This window comes from Lissotriton helveticus, chromosome 8 (assembly GCF_964261635.1).
Source record: "Lissotriton helveticus chromosome 8, aLisHel1.1, whole genome shotgun sequence".
Lineage (NCBI taxonomy): Eukaryota > Metazoa > Chordata > Amphibia > Caudata > Salamandridae > Lissotriton > Lissotriton helveticus.
Genome location: NC_136069.1, coordinates 808,674,515 through 808,691,581, shown reverse-complemented (window position 1 = coordinate 808,691,581; position 17,067 = coordinate 808,674,515). Strand labels below are relative to the sequence as shown.

General features: G+C 44.1%; 1 protein-coding gene across 1 annotated transcript in view; it reads left to right on the top strand.

The window, feature by feature from the left end:
• The window catches only part of NALCN (sodium leak channel, non-selective), a 3,094,418-nt gene that overhangs the window by 1,667,122 nt on the left and 1,410,229 nt on the right, over window positions 1-17,067 (top strand). The window lies entirely within an intron of this gene.

The window sequence follows — 17,067 nt, the reverse complement described above, 5'->3', positions numbered from 1 at the left end:
TACCTCCTTCAGGTTGAATATTCATATATCTTTATTATCAGTTTTGGCTTCATGGGGGGGACACGACTGTCCCTGTCTACCATAAGACATTTGTACATCTTGGTAAAATGATCTGCAAATAATTAGGGAGATATAGTGGTATTCGTATTAGCATTATGACTAGCTCAAAATGTGGTACAATTACTATTTTCCAAAAAAGGCACACATCATACTTGTTGCTTTCCTCACTTAACTTCACCCAGGCTTCCTACCTAATTGCATTTTTCCTCATCCTAATTGGCTGCTTCTATCTGGCCCTACATGTCTTTACTTCCACCACCAACCGCAGATATTTTTTGAGTGCCACCATTGGTTTTGGATGGGCAGAAGAACAAGCCCATGTCTAGCCCTTTCTGGTGGTTGGCTTCCTTGATGATGTGGTTATTGTCATCAGCTCAGTCACAGCTCTACAAATTATGTTAAAGGATCCAAGCACTTGGGCTTGATTACCTACTTTCCCCAAACAGACCATAGCATTGGTCCTGTTCTTACCCACTAGATGAGATAATAAATAATCAGTCGATATTGACAGATTTTTGCAAAATACCCTTGTTACTGTGAGCTTTTATAAGTGGTATAGAGGGATGACATTGACTTTGGGTATAACCTTGATCCAGTAAAGAGCCAAAGGATTATGGCCACTTAAACATTTCTGGATGATGGTGAAATTGGAAAACTGGTGGCCCACAGATTTTGAAATGATAATTTAATCAATCATAATCTTGTTGAAGTCTTCCCTTATGTTTGAAAGGGAAATAAAACACTTCATCATACCCTAAATTTCCACAAATTGCGTCCTGGGAAAACATGCAGATTCTACTGTTAAATCACCCATCCAAATAATAAAAAAATCTTCATTTGCCTCACACATTATGTTTTTATGGCCAGCACAAGTGAATTAACAATCTCTAGATTGTAATGATTAAACTTATTATGATAAATTTAATTAAGAAAATGTTCTCAATTGCAGGAAAAGTAATGTTGAAATACAGGAAATCACAGTAAAACATGGACACCCTTCCCGTTAAGAAGTAGAGAGAATGGTTAATAAACCTCCTTTAGGATGCCCTATGTTAGAGGTGAAATCCGGATTAGCATAAGAAATTCTAACATTTTCATGGACAGTATCAGAGACCCTGGTCTCCTGCACACACACAATCTGAAAATTGCGTACCCAGGTAGGATTAGTCAGCTTATTAGCAAGACCGGCCACATTCCACGACATCAAATTGAGATTTTGACCAATTACTGTGATCAAATCTGGAGTGCATGGCTCATTAAAAGCTTGAGTTGGAGGATTATCTATAACAGTATGGCTTGTGATAATATATGCAGGAAGCATTGTGATTCCTTCCTCCACAAGAGAGGTGGACTTATTGGCAATGCTTGAAAAAATGAAATTTTGCTTACTCATTAACCTCAGGTTCTAAAGGGGCCATAAGACAGAGATGGCAGTCCTCTATATTCTGTGTCCCCACAGGTCCACTTGGGCAGAGTTCCACCTAGTTTCAATTTGGTGTCATCTGGTGCATTGCTAGCATTCAACCTTACATGAAGGGACGATCTGATGGCCGACCATCTACGTAGAGTGTTCCTATCATCAGTATCCAAAAAAGTGTTTCAAGGCAGTAATCAGTAGGTGGGTTTAACCTTGGCTGGACCCATTTACCTCTTGGAATGGTATCCTCTTCCAAGCATTGTATCTGAAATGTACTGAGGAAGGAGTTTAGGAAGTGGATGCCTTTTCTTTTTTTTAATTGTTTTTATTAACATAGTTGTATGCAGCATATAAACAGTCAAGAATCAGCAATGCATAGATACAAGTCAGACATCTATTCGACAATAATAGCAGAACATTACATAACATACATAACATTAACTTTCTGTCCATTACAATGAGCTGATGCTTGTCCGGTATATCTGTATTGACAGCCAGCTTTAATGATTCAACCCTGGTTATGATACGAAGGGCACAGGGCCACCCCCTAACTAAAGGAATGAGGGAAAGGGAGCAGAAAGGGGCGAGGTATTCCATCCCTCTTCGACTCCTGGACCTTGCCTCATACCGGAGTTTTCAATATTTTAGCCCTCTATAGTGAGCCCATAAAATTGTATCGAAGGAGTCCAGATCTTACAAAACTTTCGGGGGCATCCTCTCGCCTGGCAGGTCACTTTTCCGCTACCATGTAGAGATCCATATGTGCCCTACACTCAGTAAGCGTGGGCGGGTTTGGAACTCCCCATTGGCAAGCAATATTTCTCTTGGCCACTACGAGTCCTAAGTTGTATAGAAGAAGTTGGTAGTGTGGCAGGTCTATTTCAGTAGGAATGCCCAATAGGGCATATTTCGGCTCCAGCACTAGGTGCATCCCTAGGACTTTATTTAGTTCCCCTGCCACCCAACTCCAGTATAGTTGGATCTTCCTACACTCCCAAAGCGTGTGTATATACGTGCGGAGTTCTGTTTTTGCATCGCAGGCACTGAGGTGTCTGCCCCCCACCCATGTTATGGAGACGCACCCGATCGAAGTACTCTCTATGAAGGACATTAAATTGTATTAGATGCAACCGTTGTTTGATCGCCACCTCTCTCTGGTGCATCAGGGCTGCCTCCCAATCTATATCTTCCAGAGGTCCAGTAACAGCTTTCCACCTTGCCCTGAGTGCCCCTAATTTATCTGGCATATTAATATTAACGTTTTGTAGGTCGAAGAGATAGCCTTCAGAGAGAGTTCTTCCTGCAGTAGTCTACCTTCGAGAGGGGCAAACTCTGGTAGCTCCGCCATATCTATCTCTTCTGCCCACCATGCATATTGCAGTCTGAGATATGAATATCTCTGGGTGTCCGACAGTTGATATGTGTTTTGCAGCTTTTCAAAGGAAGCTAGAGTGCCTCCCTCTATAACGTCATCTACTTTAGTGATCCCGATTAGATCCCATTTTCTAAGGTTGCGGAGTTTACCAAGCTCCGGCAATCTTGCACCCTACCAAAGAGGGGTTTCCCTTGTAATCCGTTTGGCCCATCCCATCTGCCTTTCCGCCCCCGCCAGGCCTCGATTACTCTCTGTGTGGCCGGTAAAAGTTGGCGAACCCCTTTGCCTCCATATATGTAATGAAGATACGTGTGTTCTTTAAACTGTAGCCATTCAAGGGCATAAGTGGGGTGCTCTCCCGCTGCATGACGCCGTTCATTAGTGAAATGGGCAGCACTGTAATATGCCCGTATGTCTGAGCCCCCCATTATATTGGTTTCGCTGCAATGTATGTAATGCAATTCGTGGATGTCTACCATCCCACAATAACATGCGTAAATCCGCGTCAATCGCTGCAAAGATATCTTCGGGTATTCTGCAAAATGAATTTTGCAGCACACATATTATTTTCGGAAACGTTATCATTTTGTATAATGCAGCTCTACCCCTAATAGTTAGCGGTAGTCGCCTCCATCTCTCAACATGTCCATGAAACTCCGCAATTACCCCCCTGACATTGTGGGTAAGGTTGGTCGTATCGTTGTTAGTAACATACAGACCCAGATATTTGAACCCATCTTGGGCCACCTGAAAACCTCTTGGAATCTGGCTCTTGTCTATAGGCTCTCCTACTGAGTACAGACTGGATTTGTCCAGATTAATACTGTAACCCGCATGTTGACCATATTCCTGAAAAGTGTTTAGTATTATCGGGAGTAATCTATCCAGGTTTGTGATATATAGGAAGATGTTGTCTGCATAAAGCGATATACGCTCATCCGATAGGGCACCCTTGTTATCCTTAAATCCAGTGATCTCCGGGTGAGCCCTGATTAGGTAGGCCAATGGCTCCAGGACTAGTGCAAACAGCAGCGGGGAGAGGGGGCAGCCCTGCAGGGTACCACTTTGGACCTGGAAAGCCTCCGAAGTTGCCCCGTTAACTTGGTCCCTGGCCACTGGGTTAGTATAAAGTAGGTCCACCCAAGATATATAGAAACCGGGCCGAAACTGAACTTCAGCAGGGTTTGCCTCAGAAATGGCCAGTGCACCGTGTCGAAGGCCTTTTCTGCATCTAAGGAAAGAAATGCGTGTGTTGTGGGACTGCTCTCTCCTGTATCCATCCAGCTAGCTAGCCTACCGAGATTGAGTCTTGTGGCCCGTCGCGGCATAAAGATGGATTGGTCCCAATGAATAAGGGATGATATTACTGTCAGGAGACGTGTCCCTAACATTGTGGCCAGTATCTTTGTTTCCACATTCAATAAGGATATGGGTTTATAAGATCCACATTCTGTTGGAAGTCTACCTGATTTATGAATCACCACCACTGTAGCCTGCCGCAAATCAAGCAGGAGTGTCTTTTCCTTTAGGGATGCCCGGAACATATTCAAGAGGTGTGGGGCCAGGAGATTAGCGTTGCGTTTAAAAAATTCTGCGGGGAGTCCATTCAGGCCAGAAACTTTCCCTGTTTTTTGTCTGCCAATTGCATCACAGACTTCATGTAGGGTCAAATCTCCCTCTAGAAGCTTCTGCTCCCCTGGGGACAGAGTGGGGGTGACCACCGTTTTTAAATAGGAGTCTATTGGGTAGCGTCTGACAGTGGTCTGGCTCTATATAACTCCGTATAGTATTGGGCTAAAGAATTTGCTATATCAAGGGATGTAGTGTGCACCTCACCTTGCTCCTGTATGGAATTCACCCATCTCGCCTCGCCCTCGCTCCTACACAGCCAAGCAAGCAGCTTTCCCGCCCTGTCTCCCAACTCAGACAGTCGGTGTTGTGTGGCCAATAGTTGGGCTTTCACTTCCTGTGTGATTAAGCTTTTACATTCTCTCTGGGTTACTTTAATCTCTCTCAGCCTGCAGTGGTCTGTATCTGTGTCTATATGCTTTTATAGATCTAAAAGTCTCTGCTCTAGGGTTTCAATGTCCTGGGTCTGCTTCCATTTTTTATGGGCTATTATATTTTGCGCTCTATCCCGTATCATTGCTTTATATGCCTCCCATAAAGTTACCGCTGAAGACACCGTGCCTTAATTTTCTCTGGAGAAGAGTTCAGAGTCTATATGAATCCCATAGGCAATTTTCTTGTCTTGCAGGACCCAGGCTTGCAGCCTCCATTCCCCCGAACTCCCCACTTTCCTTCTCCCCAATGACAGCCATAGAGGAGAGTGATCGGAAATGCCCCTTGCCAGATATTCCGCTTTTTCAATGCACTCCACCTCTCCCGATAGACAAAATAAGTAATCCAACCTGGAGAAGACCCTGTGTGCGCCCGAGAAGTATGAATATACTCAGTCGGTCGGATGTTGGCGTTTCCAGAGATCGGTCAGTCCCAATGTATTTTGGAAGCGTTCAAGTTGGGTAGGAGAATGCGTTCCAGTTCTAGCCTGCGGACAGGCTAAGTGTGGATTTATTACATCGTTAAATTCACCCCCAATGATATGTGTAGAGGGGCCTGAGTCCAGGAGTATCTGTGCTATTTTGCCCAATGTGTGTTGTTGCAGCTTTGGAGGAGCACATACACAAATCAGAGTCAGCTCTCTCGGACCCCACGTTCCCTGTCCTGCCACGAATGTCCAGCTGGAATCTGCCCATGTTTTAATATGTGGAAGGGGGGTGCTTTTCTCATCAGTATCACCACTCCCCTTGAACCCGTTGAAAAGCCTGCATGTGCCAGTATAGTGTACCTACCCCTACCTAGAAAAGAACAATGAGAGCCCATTCAATGTGTCTCTTGTAGCAAAATAATATCTGGCTTGAGTCTCCGAATGTATTTGCTCACTAGTCCTCTATTAATTCTATTCCCTAATCCATTGACATTCCATGTCAATATTGAATAGGTTCCTCTGCCCATTGTTTGTATTTAAGCTTTTCCCAGATGTTCTTCTGTGTCTCAGTCAGTGTCTGCTTTCTGTTTAGTTTAGTTTTTTCGCCCTTAGCAAGCTGTGTTTCTGATCTATCTAAATCTGTGTATCGTGCACACTTTGTGAAAACTAACCCAAACTCAATTTGCAGGGTTCGCTGCAGCTGTACGCCCCCCTTCCCTCCCCACACTCTCTCTCCACCCGCGCCATTCCCCAACTAGTCAACATAACAACTATACCTCAGGTGAAGCTTGAGCAGTCTGTCGCCACCCCCCTCCCTCAACCCCCAGTTAAAGTCTAAACAAAACTTGTACGTGCAAATCAAAGTCTATTCTCTTAGTGGGCGTAACGTACAGTGTCTATGTCTACTTAGCTAGTGTCACATAGTCTCTTGGCAGCGGGCCAGCCCCAGTATTTCAGCCTTCACCACCACTTTTTGATAATTGCTGCTGGTGGGCGTCTGTGATGTCGGCTTGATGACCCTGCTCTTCCAGTTGGTATATTTTCTGTAGAATTGGATGTTCGCTGTCTGGATCTGAGGAGTATTCTTGGTCTGAGGGTTCGGAGGTCGTCTGGTCTCGGGACTTGCTGCGGTGCTGACTGTCATTTTCTTGAGGCTGTTCTCCATCAGATTCAGATATCCGGGTCTTGCGGTGTACGAGTCTTCTGGCTTGAGATGGTGTTTTAGGATAAGTCCCACGTGAAGCCGTCAACCTGCGTCATCTTCTCCCTCTCCGTGTTCCAGAGCCTGTGCTTTTCAACCGGCCTGAGTTCAGGGTTTTCGTTGGTTCTTCTCTTTGCCTCACTGGTGGTCGCTCCTCAAGCCATGTCCACGCCTCATCTGGAGTTTGGTAGAAGTGCCAGGTTCCTTGAAATATAACCTTGAGCTTTGCCGTAAATACCAGCATATATTGCATTTTAAGACTCTTCAACTTGGCCTTGACAGAGTCAAAGGTTCTACGCTGTTTCTGTACTCCCCGGGAGTAATCTGGAATCACCATTATCAGCGTATTCCCATATTAAACATCCCCTTTTAGCCGAATATCTCTCAAAATCTGGTCTCTGTCTTGAAAATTAGGGAAGCGTGCGGTCAGCGGTTTCGGCGGGGCCCCAGGCGGGACTGGAAGCTAGGCATCCTATGCACCCTCTCAATTATGAAGCAGGTTGAAAATTGTGTGCTTGAGAGTGTGTCTTTAATCCATGACATCAGAAACTACCCTGGGTCTTTCCCTTCCGAGCCCTTGGGAAATCCAACAAATCGTAAATTATTTCTGCAGGCCCATTTTCTGCATCGTCCACTCTCCATTCCACTTGTTTTAGTGATGCAGCCATTTGGGTAACTTCTTTCCTCAGGGTATGGGATAATTCTTCTACTTCCGATATACGTGCTTCCGCTTGGGTGACTCTTTCCGAGACATTGTGCAAGTCTTGATGCAACAGGGACACCTCTGTGGGCACCTCCATCATTTTCCCCTCTAGAGCTTCTCCGGAAGCTTGAATGGCCTGCAGTATGGCCGCGCTATCCAGTATGACTGCACCATCCCCCTCCGGTCCCTGCAGTTGATGATTCACTTTTGCATATTTGTCAAGCTTGCCTTGTCTTGTGGGCCTCTGGTCTTTGTCCCGCATCATGGCTATCTCCACTATGAGGGCACTAGATTGATCTCAGCGAGATGCAAGAGAGGCACTCCTCTGCAGCTGAGCTAAGTATTTCTGGTCCGTGCAAAGGACACCGTGCCAGAATAGTCACAACGACTCCCGTGTGCCACCGACCGGTGTGCATGCCAGGTTTTCTCTCCGTGTCTTCCAGGCCTCACCAGGGAGCACTTGTCAGCCCGGGGAGAATCAGCGCAGAGCTCTAGTATTACTTCAGGGGTATAACCCCTTTTATTATCCTGTACAGTCGTCCGTAAGTGGATGCCTTTTCAAGTCAGTTGTCCCTTTATTGCTTTGCCCCATTTTCCTTTTGCTAAGGGTGAGAGTAGGGTAAAGGACTGGCGAGCAGGAGAGGTAGCTATCCAGTAGCTACATTGCCCTGATTTGCTTCTTCCTCTGTCAGCCCAGTTCTGACTTTGTTCAATGGTCTATACATTGAAAGGGAAGGTTGTAAAATAAAGATTTAGCACTGGTTATGTGGGAGACACAGGAGACTGCTATACTAGCAAGCCAATTGTGTCATTGTTCCCCCTATATAGGATGCTGTAAGGCTATAAGGGTTCAACCAAGAGCATGTAATTCTTACCAGTTTCTGGTGGTGTTTTTAGCAAAGGTTACCTTTTGGCCATGGATCAGTTTCTCCTGTTCCTTACCTTTTTGTGATCTTCCCTTGGCTTTGAGGAACTTGTAGGGTGCCACTTTCAACGTCTTTGTTTTTTTGGTAGACTTTATCTTGCCACAATGTTTAGAGGAACCAGTTTTTGTAATTTCAGAACCATGTCTTGAGTTCCTCCTGGGTAAGATGGTTTTGTGTCTGCGTATAGGTTACATGAAGAAGATTGTCTCATCCTCTCGTGTCTCATATTGCATAAAATATCAGACCAAGAAAGAGCATTACCTATGTTATGATGCAGCGTATTTGCACTGTGCAGATTGATGGTGCCAATTCAAGTAGAAGCTGTACTGGATCGGATGGGCCTTTAGTCCCGGGCTGAGGCTTGACACTACAAATCAAGTACGATGAGTGATAGTGAAGCACATTTGACAGAGAGTGGTAGATTTTCAAACCAGAAAGGTTTATTAATCTGCTCTGGGAAGAGTGGAAAGAGCATCTGAGCTAATTAAGGGCCAGATGTATCAAAGGGTTTAACCATTCTGTGAGGGAAACATCCTTTACAACGCAACTTTTACCACGCAGTGCCTTTACGACACAACTTTTACAACGCAAACCATTACAACGCATTGCGCTGGGGGGCGCTATAGGACAGGGAATAAGTTTAATTTACTGTCCAACACCTTCCCTAGTGTCCACGGGGACTGGAGTTGGAATAGTAAATTAAACTATTCACTATCCAGCACCCCAAAGCGCTATGCGTTGTAAAGGTTTGCGATGTAAAAACCGTGTTGTAAAGGCATGCGATGTAAAAGCATGGGTTGTAATGTCATACATCCATTCTGTGACAATGGGTTTTACCCATTCTGTGTCAATGGGAAAAAGCCTTAGTACATATGGCTACAGTGCACAATTAAACAGTACAGATTTTTACAGTGAAAAACAACTCTCAACAGTTTCCATAAAGAGGACCAATCTGGACCGAATATGTTATGATAACAGGACTCTACCTTCTTTCCACAGCTGGCACACAATAGATTTATTGCTGCACGAACTTCAATGGATACTTGTATTGGGATGATACAATCCAATCAGTGTGTTCTTCTTAGAGGTGCATAAATCCATTTTGCAGCTCTCCAAGGAACAAATATAGATGCACATTCACACAGAAACTAAAGCATAATCATACAATTTAATCAAGGTGTACTGGTGTACGTTTGCTCCTGAAAAGAGCAAAAAGAAGAAATATACAGCATAGAGACAATTATTTCAACTTAACATGACTCGTTTTAAAGTTTAAAATCGAGGCCTTCATTAACTTAGGCCAACTTTAACATACAAATCACACTCTATATGTATATGTGAATCAGCCAAAAACCTTCAGGTCCCTATTAATAAAAAATGGTACTAATTGTATATGAATATTCCCTGAATATTCCCACTTTAGATGCTTGCGGGGACAATTCATGTAGGCATGCAAGACTACGTAAAAGAGTACTACCTTTGTACTCAGTAAGCGGCTGTGTTATGTGGAAAAGAGAACATAGGGGCAAGAAAGAGCTTCAGACTAACAGGAAGGGGTACAAGGTACCAACAGAGAAGTTCTAAATAGCCATGTATGTGAGTTAAGGTGAGGCTGGCCTTGAAAGGTGACGTCCGCTGTGAGGACAGTTAGTAGCAGGGGCGTAGCTATCAATGGTGCAGCAGTTGCAATGGCGCCGGGGCCCAGGGGAGTAAGGAGCTCAACAGCACCCCAAATAAAGCAGCCATGTACCACCCGACCACAGAATTGGGGGTCCTAATTTCCTTGCTTGCTTTAAGGCTCATAACATCCTTGCTACGTCACTGGCTAATACGCAGGGTAATAATAAGCGGCTGGGCCATTCTGTGCCGTGTGCATTAATATGCACCGCACTCATTTATTTGTGTCAACATTTGTGAATTTAGCCTTACACAGGAAGTGCCTGTATATTGGAAACCCGGAAGGTCAACAAGGCTCTTGCATTAGCAGACCAGAACCACTGCGGCGTGCGTCACTTGCCTCACATCAACTGACGTGCATCAGTTATCTCAATTATTTCATGTAAAGTAGACGCTGCTCGCCCTACTCAGATGCAGAAACCCCACATGGAATGTAAATACCTTTTGACATAAATCACCGAGCGAGGTCGAAATAATCATTTATTTTCACTATCCGCGCAATAACATCGCTGCTATTTTTTCTAGCCTGCAAAATCAAGAAGAAATACTCTTAAGGTTTTCATCTGACCTTGACGGGCAAGAACCGCCCCTGGCAACTTTCAATTACTTTACCTGCTCTTTGAAGCAATTCCTTCTTTTTTTCTTTTACACATGGCAAAGCTGGGAGCTGATTTAAATCAGGCTTATGTGCACTTGCTGTATCCTGCTACCAACAGCTGTGAAATCGACCCGACAGTCCTTTCCGGTTTCATGGCACTGCCGCGATGAGAGTGCAATTTAATGCAATTTATTTAGATGCTGTTTCTTCAAGGTCTTGAAAGCAAAGATGAGGAGTCGGAAACAGCCACCACGCTTTATACAAGAGGGCTCGTCGTGTCTGTTTGTGATATAACCATCAGGAAACCTTACATGTGAAAGGGCGTGCATTCAATTTTGACCTTCAAATATAAATGTCTACATTAGAAAATAAATTTCAAGGTTAACATAATACCCCATTGTCACAACTGTTTGATTATATCTATAATTAGGAAACTGGCCTTAAACTTAAAAACGAAATCCGCATATATTTATTTTTGTTATCTCGTCTCACTTTAATTGCTTTTCCACGCCATCATTCCTCCTTTTCCTCATTTCATGCTCTTCGTCCTCACCTCATTCAGTACTTTCTTCCTTCATTGTTCTCTCAATTTTAAGTATTTACAACTTAACGGATTTGCTTTCTTTTTATCCCCTTCCCCTACCTCCAACCTTTTTTACTTCTCTGTCAGTTAATGACTACTTTCTGATATCCTTAGGTAGAAGTTTACCAGGCAATGCAGCTGTCTGGTTGCAAAGATATCTCGGGGATATTCTGAAACCTGAGCTAGGAATGCATTGCACCCATTGGTTACCACTGGCTTTTTTGTTATGCCAGTCACAGTTGCTTTCTTTCTATTTGCTGGCTCTATTTGTTTGATATCTTTTTTAGGATAGGCTTGTTAATGTTCCAGCCTACCACCCAGGCGCGGCTGGTCCATTTGGGCGGAAGGGCCGCACCCCGCCCCCTTTTTCCCCAGTTGGAACAGTGTCTGTCAGGCTGAACAAAAGTCTGCCTGACAGACACTACTCACTTTCACTTTAAGCAGCTAGGAGACACACATGCGCATTTAGCGCTGGCTCCTGGCTGCCTGAAATGAACTTTGCTGGGCTGAGAAAGTCATAGCTCCATTGGGCGTGACTTTCTCAGCTCAGCAAAGGTTGCTGAGGCCCTCCCCTCAGTGACGAGAGATGGTGTCACTGATTGCCTCGCACCTGGGCGCTTCAGATTTAAGCCCTGAAGCGCCCAGGGTCGAGTGTCAATCAGTAACACTTCATCACAGAGTGGGGTGGGGTCAGTAGTCTCCCTGACCCCATCCCACTCTGTGATGATGATAGGACTGATGCCTTCCCTCATTGGCTGACCTTAGGTCGGCCAATGAGAGAAGGCAGCAGCCCCAAGCCTCCTGGAACGTCTGAGGCAGAGCAGAGCTGGCTGAAGGTAAGTGTGATTTATTTTCTTTTTACATTGTTTGGTGCGTGCATGTATGAATGTTTGGGAAATCGTGTTGTGAATGAATGGGTTTGTGTGTGTGTGTGCGCCTGGTTGTGAGTGTTGTGTATGTGAGCCTGCATGTGTGTCCCATCCGCCCCCCATCCCCCAAACTTACCGGCCGCCACTGCTACCACCATGGAAGATGATTGTGCAAATCAGTGCAGTTTCTTCTGTACCGATGTATTCAGACTCCCCACTGCAGGGCACCAAAAACTGATCAACAGAAATTCTATGTTGCACTACACATCTTTTCCTCCCGAGCTTTGAGGGATAATTTCCCCATAGGCCAATTTTTAGATAGATGAGAAACTGCACTGATGTCCGCACTTTTATCGCACAATCATCTTCATTGGCGGAATGGTTGGAACAGCAAGCCTATCCAAAAAGATGTACCAATAGGTCTCACTATAGAGCTCTGAATACTCCTCACATGGCCGTACAGGAAAAGCACTTGAAATCTAATGCTGAGTGTGTTCCTGTTGTTTTCTTGTTTGACTTTGTCTACTAAAATAAGCTAAATTATACGTAAGACATGGCATCTTTTGAATGTGGGATAGAATAAAATGCCTAAAGCTCGGTTTGCATTTTGTCATGCTTCTAACCTGAGAGACAGATTGGTGCACACCCGTCCAAGAAATGAGTTGGTGAATACATCCAAACTGCATTCAGGAATTTTTCAATATGGGGATGTAACATGTTTAAACTCACGTCCCAGTCTCAAAGTTTCAAATTAAGCAATGGCGGCATTTGGCCTCAGAATACATTTTGTAATTGCAACAAACATAACGCAACAGTGGGTTCTGATGGGGCAACCAAGGCAATGAGAGTCTTTGGGACAGGTGCAATCCACTTGGCAGGGGGAATGTGTTGGTTCTTCTCAGGTTGTGCCACACTGGATCCACAGAGGCTGGCAGAGCACCTTAAACCCACTTTCAAGGGTCCAGGACTAGGGTGGCACCACTTGGCAGGGTAGACTCACAGAAGGCAGAGCCCAGGTGCAAGGTTGTTGGTAGTCTGTTGTGTCCGTAAGGCTTTAGATGAGGAGGCCAGCCATCTAGGCCTTTAAATCACTCTGGGTTCAAGAGAGCAGGTCCAATATTCTCACCCAGGCAAGAGTGCAGTCAGTCAGCACAACACAGCAGGGCAGCCATCCTTCAGGGCAGCATTTCATCAAAGTGGCAGTCCTTTTGGCAGCACAGCAAACCTTCTTCCTGTCAGACTATCCACAGGTCCAGAAGTGTACTGAAGATGTGATGTCTGAGGTCCAGTATGTATACACAGTTGTGTCTTTGAAGTGGAGAGGATCTTTAGAGGCATCGCTTTGAAGTGCACACGTGCCCTGCCTTCTAGGCCCTGACTCCAATCTAACTACAGGGGGTATGCAGCCCTTTTTTTGGAGCCAGGAAGCAGCCTATTCAACCATAAGTGGAGCTGAGGCCATCTCTTCTCTCCCATCATGCCAGTAATAGCCCATCCAGTCACACCTAAGCTCTCCATTGTGTGTGTCTGTTAGGGAGCAATACCAAAAGCCCAACTGCCAACAACACACAGTCATTATTTATTTTAAACAATATGTTATTGTTTTCATTTAACAAAAAAATAAAAAACTATTAGCTGCCAGGTCTTAGTACATCAGAAACAGGCAATGATCCATGCACAGTGGTAATAGAGAGCAACACATGGCCAGGACATAGCACATCAAAAACAGACAAAGACCTATATGTAGTAGTACAAAGTAAAGTAAGTTAAAGATATGATGATTTAGTGTGACCAGGACACAGCACATCGGAAACAGGCAATGATCTATGAGTGCCAGTACAAAGTGAAGCAGGTTAAAGATCTACACATCTTTCAAACTCGTGCAGCTCAAAAGCGTAATATATTACTATCAAACAACATCAACCAACATCCCCATGTTTAGTAACCCATTATCAAGCTGTCATTCCTAGAGTTCCATAATCCTCTGCCATGCTGCGCTCCCCACTATAGTTTCAAATCCCAACCAAAGCCTTCCCATCAAAGTCAATCACCTCAACCCTCTGAATCCTCCTGCGAAAACTGGAAGTTGCCCGAAGTATCTGAACCAACATCCAGAGCCTGTAGGTTATCTACTAAATGTTCCTATGCTCTAGCCCTATCAATTGTTCCCTGCCCTCTCTTCAATTCACGAAACAATTCAGCATTCTCAATCCCTGCCGATTTAACCAGCTCATCTCACAACTTAAGCAGCGGTCGTCCCCTTGCAGATTTCCAATGCATTGTCAATTCTCATTTACCAAGTATCATTGCCAAAGCAATACATCTAGTAGTGTTTTTTTCGAATTTTAGGGTGGGAGTAACCCCCAAGAAAACAACCCAGTGGTGTACAAGAGATCACCTGTTGTGTGATATCATTAACACATTCCACTACTTTCTCCTAGTAAGCCGCTATAGAGGGGCGGGACTATGCCATATGAAGCATTTCTGCTTCAAGCCCCCACATCTTGGACATGCTGCAGCAGCAGCCGCATATAACCTACTGAATCTACCAGATGTGAGATAAGCTTTATGCAAATAAAAATTAATTAATTTAAATCTGACATTACGAGACACAGTGGGTATGTTTGCCAGGATCTTCTCCCAATCTGCATCAGAAATCGTAAGCTTTAAATCTGTCTCCCATTTAACTTTCAATTCTGTAAGGCTAATTAGAATGTTAGCTCATATGGATTTATATAGTGAAGTAACCGCTTTTACACAACCCGCCATTGTACAGAGCAGTTGACAGATTTTATGCATTGCATGTTCCAAGTCTCCTTTTCCCCAATGTTGCCTAATCGTGACTACCATTGCCAGGTGCAACAAAAATTGGTCGCCCGGTATACTGAAATACTACACAATGTCTTCAAATAAGCGCAATTTTCTGTCCTTATACAGATCTCCTATCCGATTTATCCCATAAGCAGTCCATCCCGCAATCCCCCTCAAAACATCTCTGTGGGCCACCATCTTCAACCAACTTAATGGCAGATCTAGCAAGTAGGGCTCAGGGATACGAATTCGCTGCAGGCAACGTCGCCAGCCCTGCTGTACCACCAAGAGCTCCTGAGAAGCATCATGTAGTTTCCTTTGGGGAACCATGAGGACCTTCGATAAGTCCCTCAAGTCAGGAGATGAAATGATAACACCCGCTGTGACCCAGAGACAGGCTGCAGGCACAAAATGGCTATAGCAAGAAAATGTCAACTTTATCAAAATAGTAACTTCAAATTTGACTTCACCATAAGTTAGGATTTTTAATTACAATTACAAAGATACCAAACATGAACTGGCTGCCTGCTCCCATTTGGAAATTACAGCTTACTATTATAATAAGGTAACTCCAATGTTATTCTATGAGAGTGGTTGTCCTTGCAGTAGTGAAAAACAAATGTCAGAGTTTTTCACTACCAGGACATGTAAAACTTAAAAGTATATTTCTTACTTTTTAAAAACATTGAACCCTACTGTTTGGATTGTCCGGAGCCTACACTACGGCTTCTTATATATATTAAAAAGGAAGGTTTGGGCCTGGCAAAAGGTTTATTTGTCAAGCCTGAAATGGCAGCTTAACCTGCACACACTTAGGCTGCAATTTCAGGCCTGAGACATGTTTAAAGTGCTACTAAAGTGGGTTTCACAATCAGTGCTGCAGTCCCACTATTAGCATTTAATTTACAGGCCTTGGGCACAGGTAGTGCCACTTTACTAGGGACTTACAAGTTAATTAAATATGCCAATTGGGAATGAGCGTGGAGTCCTAAAACCAGAAAAAAACGAAGTCAGCAGACAGGAGGTCTAAAGTCAAAAAGTTAGGGGGAAAACCATGCCAAGGATGCCACGTCTAACGGTCTGCCATATTTAACACATGAGAGGCATATGTTAAAGGAAATAGGTTTTTAACGCGGAATTGTTATTAAACTGTACTAAAGCATGCTGCCAGGTATTTTGTAGGGGTGTGTGAAATGTGTGTAAATTGTTTCTGCATAATTACTTAAAATGTTGGGAAATGCAAATCTGTCATTTAGCACTATATTTTAGTCCAAAATGAGTCCTTACTTCAGTTTTTGATGCAAGGATGTATTTTGTGCTCACCTAATAGTCCAAAAAACACAAATGTTGTTTGTGTATCCTGACGCCATTTTTAAAAGAATTTCACTCCTTTTATGGTCCTAGTCCTAGCCTTAGTGTTAGTGTGATGGTTAATTTGTTATCTTTTTCCCAAATCTATTTTTATAATTAATTTTGAGAGGAAATGGTGTTTTGTAAATTCCCACACGAGAACCAAAAATCTTAAGAAAATTAGGGGCCTTATTTATGAAAACAGCGATGTAACAGTTTTCACTGCTCCCTCCTTGCAACATGATTGATGCATCATATTTACTGTATGACGCATCATGTCACAAGGAATGACAGATATGTCAGTATTACTGACATATCTGTCGGAGCAAAACTGACGCATTGCTGGAGTTGTTTCGGAAGCGTGATGCAACTCCAGCAATACAGGGGAGAGGGCTATGATTATAGCACTGCATCAGTCTTATGCTTGCTGTGCGGCAGGCATATGATACTGACGCAATTGCGTTCTAGAAGTGGCACACTGATATCTCAAATATTTAAATTATTCACTTCTACGAAGCTTTTTGCGGGGTAACGCCCACCCTGCATACATTGGGCCTCATTTATGAGGCTGTGCGTCACTTTTAGGCCGCCGGTGCGTCACTTTTTGTGACGCACCAGTGGCGTAAAAAATGCGCCTTGTTGCGCCATACTTACAAAGTGACGCATCTAGGTAGATGCGTCACTTTGTAAACCTCTGCGCCACATTTCACCTGCGCCAGGTATAATGTATGCAAGGGGGGCATATTGACGCAAGGAAGGGACGTAGAAGTGACGCAGTGAAATCTATGAGATTTCACTGCTTCACTTTTAGGACGCCGTTGCGTCAAAATCTTGCGACTGGCGCAGGCCCTTTCACATAGGGCTTGCCCCATGTGAAAGGATGCATTGCTGGAGTTGCGTCACTTTTGTGACACACTCCAGCAATGCGTCAGTTTTGCGCTTGCTGATACGTCAGAAATACTGACGTATCTGTTACTCCTTGCGACATGATGCGTTATACATTAAATAT